The following is an 11,966-nucleotide window of genomic DNA, read 5'->3' on the forward strand; positions in this document are numbered from 1 at the left end:
AGACTCTAAACAGAGTCAAACCTACAAGAGGAAAAATATGGAAGTGTGAGTACTTCGAAGTATAAATGGTTGGGAAACTTCAAGGGTAGTGGGTTTTGACTTAGGCAACATGAAGATTTTGTTTTATTTATCATTATTATTATTATTATTATTATTATTATTATTATTATTATTATTTTACTTATTCACTTTATATTCTGCCCACTACTCCCACCCCCAGTTTTTACCCCAACCCTCTCCCATTCTCAACATGAAGAGTTAGATGACTAGAAGTCAAGCTTCTTTTTTCTTTTCTGAATCTCTCCCTTGTGGATGCCAAGGGAATTGGTGTACGACTGCAGACTCTCCTTGTCCAATAATCAAAGTGGAAAAAAATATCACCAGTGAGATCAAAAGAGAATAAAAATATATTCCTTCTTATCTTAAATATGACTCTGAGCCTGGCAGAATCACCAAGCAGAAGCAGAGACATTTAAGATGTTCTGACTCTAAGATCTGTAACTGCTAGGGCGTGTTTCTCATTTTTGCATTCAAGCTTTCAAAACTCCTCCTATGATCGCTTCTTTAAGAAGCAAAGGTTTGTCGTGCACCACATTCCTTGGCCACTTCCACTGCTATAACATCCACAGTTGCTTGTAAGGTTAAGAACATGAATTATTGAAGAGGAGAAGAGACTATCTAATCTACTTCCTCCAGAAGCCACCCACATATCATAAAATGTCAGAACAGCAGAAACAGACAATAAATGAAGAACTCTCCTGAGCCAGCATAGCAACAAAGATAATCTCTCAGAATGTACCTCTGACCCTACATATGTTCCATATGTAACACACCAGGTATGGGACATAGGAAACAAATGAGTTCTTTTTCCAAGAGCCTCCAACAAACTCAACTCTATTAGACTTTAAAAAAATATTTATTCATGATACATGCCAATATGAGTCCCCCTCTCCTACCAGTACCTCTCCACACAGATCCTCCCTTTCTCCTTTGAGAAGGGTCCAATCATACCTTGTGATGGGCAAGGGAAGAATTACTCTAGTCTCCTGTTCTCTACAGAAACTTCCAAAATGATGGTGCTAGCAGAAACTCTGCGCAGAACATTTTCTCCTCAGTTCTAGTAATAGATATGAAATTCTGGCAAAATGAAAACAAAAAGATTCTGGGCTAGCCAGCAGAATGTGTAACCAGTAAAGTCACTTTGAACCTCTAACTTCCTCCTTGTTCCAGAGAGTTGCTGGGACCGACATAAGTTCATTAGTGTTAGGAAATATAGTATGGTGGTGGCAGGAGTAAAGGGGTACCCCGCAGGCTCATTCCAATATGTTCCCCTGAGAAAGTATGTCATTCGACAGACCTGATCTAAGGAAAGTTTTTGTGGGGAAAGGGGACTTGGAAAAGGGGTAGAGGCAGAAAAAGTGGGGGCGGGAAGTGTGTGCAGAGAAGAACAGAAAGAAAAGGAGAGGCCTGTTGAGAACATGTTGAGAACAGAGAGAAAGTAAGTGAGAGAGAATGAGAAGGGAGGGATGGGGGAGGGAAGGAGGAAAGGAGGGTAGAAGAAGAAAGGAGGAGCAGGGGGAGAATGAGGAGGAAGAGGAGAAGGCACAGGGGTGAATGAAGAGGAAGAGGAGGAGAAGAAGGGGAGGAAGGTTAGAGATCAGTCCTCATACACTGCCTGGCCATGGGCACCTGGCAGCTGCGCAGGTAGTAATGGTTACCCTTGATGACGCAAGCTGTTGCTAGTTTGCCTTTGAGAGGAGCCTAGGGGAATTGTCTGTAAGATTTCTGTGAATGTGTCTAGGCTGAGGAGAATTGAAGGGGGAAGGTTGTTCTTTAACAGTTTTGGTACTGTCAGAGTCCCTTGCTTCCCTGCAACATTCCCTACCACACAGTGTCCATTAATTTCCTAGCTACCTCTAGTCAGTGGCTGGCAATCTCTGAGAGTGATCTCTATGGGTAGAGGTCTTGGAATCCTGCAGATCTTTGACTAATCAGTCATTTTTGCAGTGAGAACTTAGCCATTTTCTCTCTTCTGTTCCAGAATGCTGTGGTCAGAAAGGAAGCTTAGTGAGGAACTCCAGATTCATGTGCTCTGTGAAGCTTTATCAGACAATGTGCCGATTAATAGAGTTCAGGTGCCTTATCTGTAAGAGGCAAGCTCCCTCCTGAGGATGGATTCCAGAGGCAGCGCAGTGTAGAAAGTATTTGCGTGTTGCTCTCAGCCCTCAACTCACATTCAAAAGGAAACCACCTGACCTGCTAAGGCTTCAAGACTAACACTGTGCTGCGTGCGACTGAAGAAAAGACAAGAAGTAGATTCAAAATAGCTAATCCTTTGGGAGAGCTCTGACGTGGAAACGAGAGTGAAAAAGTTTTAAGACTGATAAAGTTCAGCAAACTATTTGTGTGATTTTTTTCACATTGTTAAAAAAATTAAAGTATCAAAATCATCGAGGACATTTCATGTGAAAAAGACGTCAGTGAGAAATCTTTCCACCTCCTTCATTTCACAGAGGATGAGAAGGGAGTGCAGACACTTGCTGAATTTCTATAGAATGGAGGCTTTTTATTCTACCTTGACTCCCAGGGTCCTAGTACACCTTGTTGGTGGTGTCCAACTGACACATAACTTTCCAACACTTTTATCCACCCACCCACCACACATCATCACACTTGAGTGTCTGGAAACACATATGGCATCAATCGTTAACTGCAACACCAAGTGTCGGCAGGATATTTGGTATTGTCAAGTAAATGTTTGCTACTTTCTCATCTGTCCAAAAGGAGGGAAAAGAAAGCTTCAGTGGGGGAGGTCACGGAAGGTCACATTGCCCTCTATCTGGCCAAAAGGAATACTAAAATATTGACTGGGCACGGTCCTGCTATTGCTGGGCTCAGAATGAGTAAGCTGCGGAACCTCTCTCACTATGCGAATAGCTTCTTCGGATGAGAAAGGAAATGTGGCTTTTGTTAAATAAAGAGCTGGCAGCTGGAGCAGGGGCAGAATGAACAAGGAGACAGAAACTCAGACACCAAAGGAAGATAGATCTTGGTGGGGAATGAAGCTAGGAGGTAGAGACAGAGAGCCATGTGTCAGGATACAGCAGTAGCAACAGCAGAGAAATCAGGTTAAGATAGAAGCGAGCTGACACAGTGCTGTAGCAAGAAGGCCAATAGTCTTAAACAATATATAGATCGCCATGTCTTTATTATAAAACCACAAGCAGGATCCTAAAATCCCTGTAATGTTTGAATCATGAAATTTGCTCCATATCAGTTCATCTGTTCCTATTTATAGCATTAAATGAGGAGCTCTAATTGTTTTTACAAAATTATTGTCTGACCAAGATCAAAACTAAAAGAGAGATATAGGGACAAAGTGCTGGGTGGATACTCTCAGAAGGCGTGTACAGATGTGAGGGTCAGCTGGCTTCTTGTGATAGCAACTTGAAAAATTCCAATTAGCAATGTGAAACTCTCATGCACACTATGCAGAAAGAACATTAATTCTTTATACAGTGATAACTTGATGATAAGGCACAAGGCACAATCCAATAAAGATTGAAAATGTCCCAAGAAAATAGTCAAGCTTAGGGTATAGTCAGCATTAACCCTCCCAGCCCCTCTGTGGGTATGGGTGGGGTTTAAAACTCCACTTTTACAAAAATTCATTGGATGATTGGTTGGTTGGTTGAATTTTCTAGATAGATTCTTTTTTTTTTCTTTTTTCTTTTTTTTTTTTTTCGGAGCTGGGGACCGAACCCAGGGCCTTGCACTTGCTAGGCAAGCGCTCTACCACTGAGCTAAATCCCCAACCCCTCTAGATAGATTCTTATTATGTGCCCTCATACTGGCCTAGACCTTGCAATCTTCCTGACCCATCACCCTGAGAGACAGGATTATAAGTAGGAGCCAACATTCTGGAATTGGTAAGATTATCTTCACAAAACACAAAAGCAGACTATCTCACTGTGGGCTTGAAGTGGTCAAAATCACCAAATTACTTATTTATGTTTGTCATTGTCTGTGTTAAAACTCCTTAAAAGAGTTCATCGTCCCATTTCATGGATTTTGCTAGAACATTTGTATCTTTTATACAAAATGAGTCCTCCTTAGAATACTTCCCCTCGGGTTCCCACTAACATAAGATTTAAAATTCTAACATCCAGCTGATAGAGCCCAGTGGTGTCTGTGAGTTGAAATTTTGTTCAGTTGAGCCTAAAGTCTCCTCTATTTTTATGAGGAAACTCTCTTACCGTCTAGTTGTTGCTCTCTAAAGAGTGTCTCTACTTCTTTTCCACCTTTATTAATGCTGCAATTTCAAGAGACGCCAAGAGGGAGGTCAGCTTCACACCGTAACATGTAGAAAATATGTCCAAATGTTCCAACTACAGACTACTGCTACTGTGAGATATGATTTGTATTTACAGTCTTAGTTTTAACATCCTTCCATAACCATATATACAAATATATAGGTATTGTATCATGACCATCTATTTTATCTGAACAAAGGAATCAGAGGTGCCGGTGTATGGTGGAGTGTCATTAATAATTCATAGAGGCAAGAGGCACTAGTTGGGAGTGTTTTGGGTAAGTTAGAACACTTGCCCTATAAGTAATAGATTGTGATTTGCAGCTAACCTCCATGTGTAGATCAGAGAGAAGCTACGTACCACATTCCACCTTTTCTCTAATTTGAAACTCAACTACCATGGGAAAGTAACATATCTTCATTTTCCTGATCAGAAATCAACCTCAGAAGCATGAGGAGGCAAAAGTCTCTCCTAATTACTTCTGGGTTTTAGCACCGCAAGCTTGATGTCTCATTCAGAGTGCACAAATTGCTGGGCTGCTCACTGCTTACAATACTGGCCTCCTAAGCATAGATGCTGTATTGTAGTGAATAAGGATAGCCACTCAACCTTCTTATCTCATTAGAAAAGACTTTACCTCTTGGATAGGACATCTCTTATTGAATATAAAGGAATACAAGAGAACAATGCTGATGTCCATCAGTTGAGTGGGTAAGTCGGCCAAGACAAGATCAGGAAATGATATCCTTCCTGCTTGGCACTCTTGCCACCTGCTTGTGAAAAGTCACTGGGTGGCATTTTACTGAAGTCAGTGCAGATGCCTTAACTCAAGCATTGACAAAATGAAACAGAACCAAAGTGGGGAGTGGGTAGAGAATTGTATGTGTAATCAATACTCTGCTAAAGCTAAAAATCTTCCTTTTAAAATTGCATTATGTACAAAGAATGAAAAAGAGAAAAAGAAAATTGTACCAGTTATCTGCCATTGAGTATATCCAGAACAAAAATCCAAGTCTCAATTTGAAAATAAATTAAATTACTTTAATAATCTGAATAGGATAGCTTTGTTTGAAGGGTGAGATAATCTGTTTTGACACCAGGGATTTGTCCTCAGTTTCTGTTTACATCATTCTTATTTCTAAAAATTCAGATAAAGGGCCACTTGCAGTCCTGATAGAAGGCCACTGACAATGAAGGGACCTTCATGCCTCAGTCTCAAGCAAGATGGCTGTGTGTTCTTACCAGCCCATTCCCAAGGAGACTTATAATGACAGATTGCCAGTCTTTGAGATGGACATTATATCATCGTCTTACATTCTCCTGGCTTTGGTTTGAAATACTAACCCTGCGCAGGAAATGGTCCAGCTTCCTCCAGGTTCTTTGTGACTTTCTAAGTGTTGACACGTGATGTACAAGGAAGACCCTGAAGCAATGAGTCTGTTGCTCAGACACTGCCGCAGAAAGTCCTAGATTCTCTTAGTTTTCTTTGGACCTTATACCATTTCATATGGCTCCCCAACTCTAAGTCCTTCTCCATAGACTGTGTTGGAAAACTGGAGGAAGAAAGATCACTAAATCTCCCCAACTCCTACGTGCTCATTGTTTACATTTTGTTCTGAATTTCAAACCCTCTGACAGCAGGGCTGGGTTTCAGCCTTCTCCCATTTCTTTCCTCACCAAGTCCACCAAATTACAGACTCCAAGGGATGCTAATGTTTGCTTTGCCTTCTCTTGGAAATTGCACATGTGAAAAGACGGACCATTTGTTGAGCTCATTTAATACGATAGTGCAACTTACACGTGAGAAGGCATGGATCAGATTAATTGTTTTGGTAGCAAACTCAGTCTCTGTGGCTTCAAGCCCTTTTTCCAGGTGAGCTTATGAGGAATATAGTCACTGTCAGTACGCTCTCTATTGCTGCACTAAAACACAGGCTAATACAACTCGGATAACATGCAACTTCTAGAGGGAAGTTAGGGAAGCCGCTTAGAGAAGGGATCTAGAGACAGAAACTGAAGCAGAGACTATGGAGAAGTGCTGCTTCCTGGCTGCCCTTCACATGAGTTGCTCAGATTGTTTTCTTATACCATTGAGGACCACTCACCCACAGCTGGCACTGCCCATAGGGAACTAGGCCTTACCATGCCAATCATTCGACGTGTAAATGACCCTAAAAAAACTTGCCCATAGGCAATCTGATGGAGAAAAAGCCTTGAGGTTTTCTGTATCAAAATGACTTTAACGAATATCAAGTTAGAAAACAGACAGAGAAAAATTAACCATCAAGCATCAAATACTCTGAGCAGAATTGAAGGTGTCTTGTCACATGACCTCTGTGCCCCAGGAAACTAGTGCTGACAGGTACCTTGCTTTGTCTCTCCTTACATTATTCCAGAGGTTCTCGAACCTGCGGCTGCTTCAGCTATTCCATCCTACAAGCATTTGGAAACCTCTGAGTTGTCATTTTTGGTTTTTATAGCTGGAGAAGGGTGTAAGGTTGGCTTCTAGTGAGTAGAGGTTGGATACGATGCTAAACATTTTACAGCTCACACAACAGTTCTTTACAATATGTGAAGAGGTCATGGCTTGAGCGTTCTGTCATATGACTCTTGGTATCTAGAAATCTTTAACATACCCTGTGGAGTAGTTAAAGGAGCGTTCGTGGGAAAGGAAAGGTGAATGTGCTAGATAGTTCTGTGTCAACTTGATTCGGGCTAAAGTCATCTGAAAGGAGGGAATCGTGATTTAAAAATGACCCCCCACAAAATTGGACTGCAGACATCCCTGTAAGGGATTTTATTAATAAGGGATTAATGGTGGAGGGCCCAGGCCATTATGAGTGGTGTTACTTCTAAGCTGCGATCCTGTGTTCTATAAGAAAGCAGGTTGCATCTGCCATGAAGAGCAAACCAGTAAGCAGCACATGGTCTCTCCATCAGTTCCTGCCTCAAGGTTCCTGTCCTGCTTGAGTTCCTGTCCAGATTTCCTTTGGTGATGAGCAGTGATGTGGTCTAAGTCTGATAAACCCTTCCTTCCCCAAGTTGCTTTGGACACAATGCTTCATCACAGGTGTGGTAATCCTAACCAGGATAGTGAATAAGTGGAGGAATATTTCAGGAATAAATTTCAATGGTACTAGAACAGGCAGGCACCTGCCTAGAATATTGAGAGGACTCTGAGGAAACCAGCCTACCCTAAAAAGAACCCATATTGGGAAATACCGAGAGTGAGTCTGACAATCTACTTTGGCAGACATCAAATACGTTAAAGAGCTGGCGTGAGTTTTGGCATTTACGAATTCATAACTGACATCTCTAAAGTAAGTAGTGAAGATGTTACAGTTGTCATGAGTATTACTTTACATAATTCAGACTGGCAATGAAAAAAATCAGGAGACATTGTCAATTTAAGTTATAATAATTGAAATATACAAGTTCAAGTTCAAATTAATAGATGATGATGATGATGATGATGATGATGATGATGATGATGATGATGAAAGAATGAATCCTTGGGCTGTTGCTCAAGGAGTTTAGTGATAAAGGGATATGAAAAAAGGAGGTTGGACCCAGAGATTGGGACTACATAGGAGTTGAGGTCCCAGGCAGGATATGAACCAAGAAGATCAATAATAAACAGTAAAGAATGACACCTGAATTAGAATTAAGAGCGAAATCACTATCCCACCCAGTAGGAAAATAGAAAGAAGCCATACTCCTTTTTATGGACATTACCCATTAGAATTCTCACCTCTTCTTTTTCCTCTCTACTTCTCAATTGAGGCCCATCTTGGAGTCCGAGCAAAATCATGTTTCTGATTCCTACAGCCATAGTCAATACATGGAAAGAACAAAAGATGTCTGAATGTTTACTCTAGGAGAATACAAAGGTATTTGGATCTAAGGAGACCTGAATACTTACAAAGACTAGAGATAAACCACAGATTAGAGACAGAGCCTAACAGTTTTGGGTCAAAAGTGTTAGCAACAAAAGATATGCCTGTTAGCTACCTTTCCATCGTAGCAACAAAATGTAAAATGATTAATTTATAAAGAGACAGGGCTTACCTTAGCTCACCAACTTAGAGATTGCACTCCAGGATATCTTGGCCTTGCTTTAGAGCTATAGAAAGGCAGCACATATAGTAGGAGTTCATAATGAAGCAAAACTTTCTTGCATCATGATCTAAGGAGGAAAGAAAAGGGAGACAAAGTCCCACAATTCCACTTAAGAACTCACCCCCCGGGGCTGGGGATTTAGCTCAGTGGTAGAGCGCTTACCTAGGAAGCGCAAGGCCCTGGGTTCGGTCCCCAGCTCCGAAAAAAAGTACCAAAAAAAAAAAAAAAGAACTCACCCCCCAATGATCTAGGGACCTTCCATTAGGCCCCACCTCTGAGAGGTCCATTAACTCTCAGGTACTATGTTAGAGTACCAAGTATTTAACATGTGGGTCTTTAGAAGACAGTCACTGTCTAAATCGTAGCAGTTTGTAAAAGAAAGATTGAATTAATAACTTTTGATATTCAAGACTAGGGTCAATTTAGGCATCTGGCTGAGCATAGCAAACAACACCAGTTGACAGAAGGCAGTCACCAGACATCATTCCTGAAGACCCAGCTCCTTCTGCCTTTCTCTAGACTCATGTAAAACCACAGGAAAGAAACAGAGTGGGAGATAGTTGACAGCTGTCTGAGAAACTGAATGATTTTATTTAATATAGACTCAGTATGATCTAGGGGAGCTATTTATAAGATTGGATTATCTCAGAATTTGATCATACAATTAAATAATTTCCCCCTGTGCTTTAGGGTTGGGCAGAAGGCCAGACATCTTAGAGACAAAAATAAAAAATATATATATTGTGTTTTTCTTCATTTGTGAAAGCTACTGAGAGAATTAAATTTGCAACCATCCTATAGAGTGCTTAGCTACATGCTAGATCTTTAGAAGGTGACTGGTAACTAAGCACATTAAATGAGTTAAGTAAGGTCTAGTTAAAAAATCAGATTTGGCAGTTAAGAAAATATTTTCACTTGTGGGCATTTTTAATGATGTATTACCTTTAGTGGACTTTTAACAGTTTTAGTTACAGAGTATGTTCAGCTGACTCATGAAGACCATTGTGCTGCAACATCCTAGCATACAAGGCTCTTATTCTACAGAGAGGCAAAAGGGAAGGAATAGAAGACCATCCTGAGATACTATCTGGTCAGTACTCAATTTTGTCATCCATTATGGCTAAGCATCCCTTAAGGAATCTTAAATCCTATTTTTGGAACTTAACTTCCAAGTAATTACCTTGGTGAGAATGGGTTTTTGCTAAGTGAAATATGGCAGATAAACAAAGAAAACATCATGTCTCCCGAAGTTGTACCCAAGGATTCTTTAGTCTAAAATGATCACGATAAAGCTGAATTCATTCTACATATCCTAAAATTGTGGTTTTTAAGTGGATTCTCACCACTTCATAGACTGGAAGGACTCTTGATTTTTCAAAAGACCCCTTGTTTCTCTCATCTCAGGTAAGGCTGTGGTTCATGGAAGCTTCCAGACATACGGACCCCTTTGTGATCCATACATATTTATACTCCACCCAAACGCAAAGTGGCTCACAGAGACATAGTGCAGTGGGATGGTAGGTACTGACTACAGAGTTCTCTCTCAAGCATTGTGCAGTCTTCCAACTTCACAGTGTGTAAAACTCTGTTCCCTGATGGCTTGGTTGTACCCTCTCCCATATGTGGCTACATGACTGTTTCTTTACTACAAACTCATTCAATGCTCCTGGGTACATCCTCATCTTCCTCCCCCTTCTCCTACTCTTCCCTCCACCCTCTTCCTCCTGTTTTTTTCTTTCCCCTCACACTTCTGCTATTACAATTCACAAGTCCTATGTTCCTTGTTCTCATGCCCCAGGGCCTCCGAGGACAAAGGTAGTAAGGCCTTTCAGATGGCCTGGCACCATTACCAGTGTGCATTACATACTATGTTCAAATAATTTGGACATTATTAGTCATTACAGAAATACAATCAAAACACAATATGATAGTTCTTCACTCATACCCATTAGGATAGATACATCCAAAATGAGGAAAACGAGCTGTTTGGTGTGGATACAAATTTGGGTCCTCTGGAAGGATATCAAGTGCTCATATCAGGTGAGGCATCTCTCCGGCCCCCAGTCTTTATAACGTCAATTTTTTTCAATATGTTTAATAGCATATGTGTTTTTTTGTAAGCACTCTTACAATGTGGCCATGGTAAGCTGACACATACCTTTGATGTGGTGTTTTGTCCTGTGGTGAACTTTGCATTGAATTCATCCTTTACCTTTGGTCGCAAATTTACTGTTTACTTATGGTAAGATATGCTGTCCCAGATACTCATCTTCCTGTCAGTCTACTAGATCTCAGCACCATTCCAACATCATTAAAGTTTTAAGTTTAAATCCTAAAAAAGATAGAAGATAGAAAGAGAGGAAGGAAGGAAGGAAGGAAGGAAGGAAGGAAGAAAGGAAGGAAGGAAGGAAGGAAGGAAGGAAAGAAGGAAGTTGTAAACAATAACAAAAGCAAGTGGTGCTGAGGATGTGGAGACCTTACTGGGTTTGGGAGTAGGGGGATAAAATGACACAAACAACATGTTGGTACCTCAAAAACTTAGCCACAGAATTCACCCAGAATTCACCCAGTCCATGTATTGGAAATCTTGGAAACAGGTCCTCAGACAAATACTCATGTGCAAATATTCACGCCAGCACCCTTCATCAGAAGCAAAACATGTGCTGGACTTTGGACATGAAGTATCTTCCAAAGAGGCTGGGCTTCCAGTGCAAGCACTATTCAGAGATCGGCTACTAGGGAAGGGATTGGGCCATGAGGTCTCGGCCTTCATTCATGATGTACTCTATTGACAGGTGTGAATTAGCAATTAGTTGGTGGATGAACTCTGAAAATAGAGCCTAGTTGCAGGAAGTCGGTGACCAGGAATGTGTCTTCAATAGGTGCATCATGGCCCTCTCCTTCCTTCTCTCTTTGTTCTCTGGCTGTTGTGAAATAATCCACTTTTCTCCACCATATTCCCTCTATTTGGTTAGTACAAAGCAAAAGAACCAACCAACCATGAACTGAGATTTTAAAATGAGGAGATCAAATGGATCCTTTTTTTTCCTTTTTAATAGTTCCTCTCAGGCATTTGACACAGTAGAAAGTCTGATTAATATATCATGTAAACATCAAAATGTTCAACAGATAAACAGGCAAAAGTTATAGTCCAGAGTTTCATGAAATATTGTTTATCCATAAAACAGGAATCAAGCACTGTAATACATGTTGCAACAATGAGGGTGAATATTATATATACTGTGCTAAGTCAAAGAAGACAGAGTTAAAAGGTCCCATATTATAAGATTCCATAATACAAAATACAAAATGTTCAGAACAAGCAAATATAGTGACAGAAAATGGTTTGCTTATAGTTGAGGGAAGAAGGAGATGGTGAATGGCTCCTCAATTGACACTGATTTTATTTTGTAGACGTAAAAATGTGGAACTAGACAGAGGAAGTGACAGCACAATCCAATATTTAGTGTGCACTAAATGTCACCTAATTTTATGGTAGGCGTATATTCCCTAACTTTTAGATTAATGCTTAAA

Source organism: Rattus norvegicus, chromosome 15, assembly GCF_021556685.1.
Source record: "Rattus norvegicus strain SHRSP/BbbUtx chromosome 15, alternate assembly SHRSP_T2T, whole genome shotgun sequence".
Classification (NCBI taxonomy): domain Eukaryota; kingdom Metazoa; phylum Chordata; class Mammalia; order Rodentia; family Muridae; genus Rattus; species Rattus norvegicus.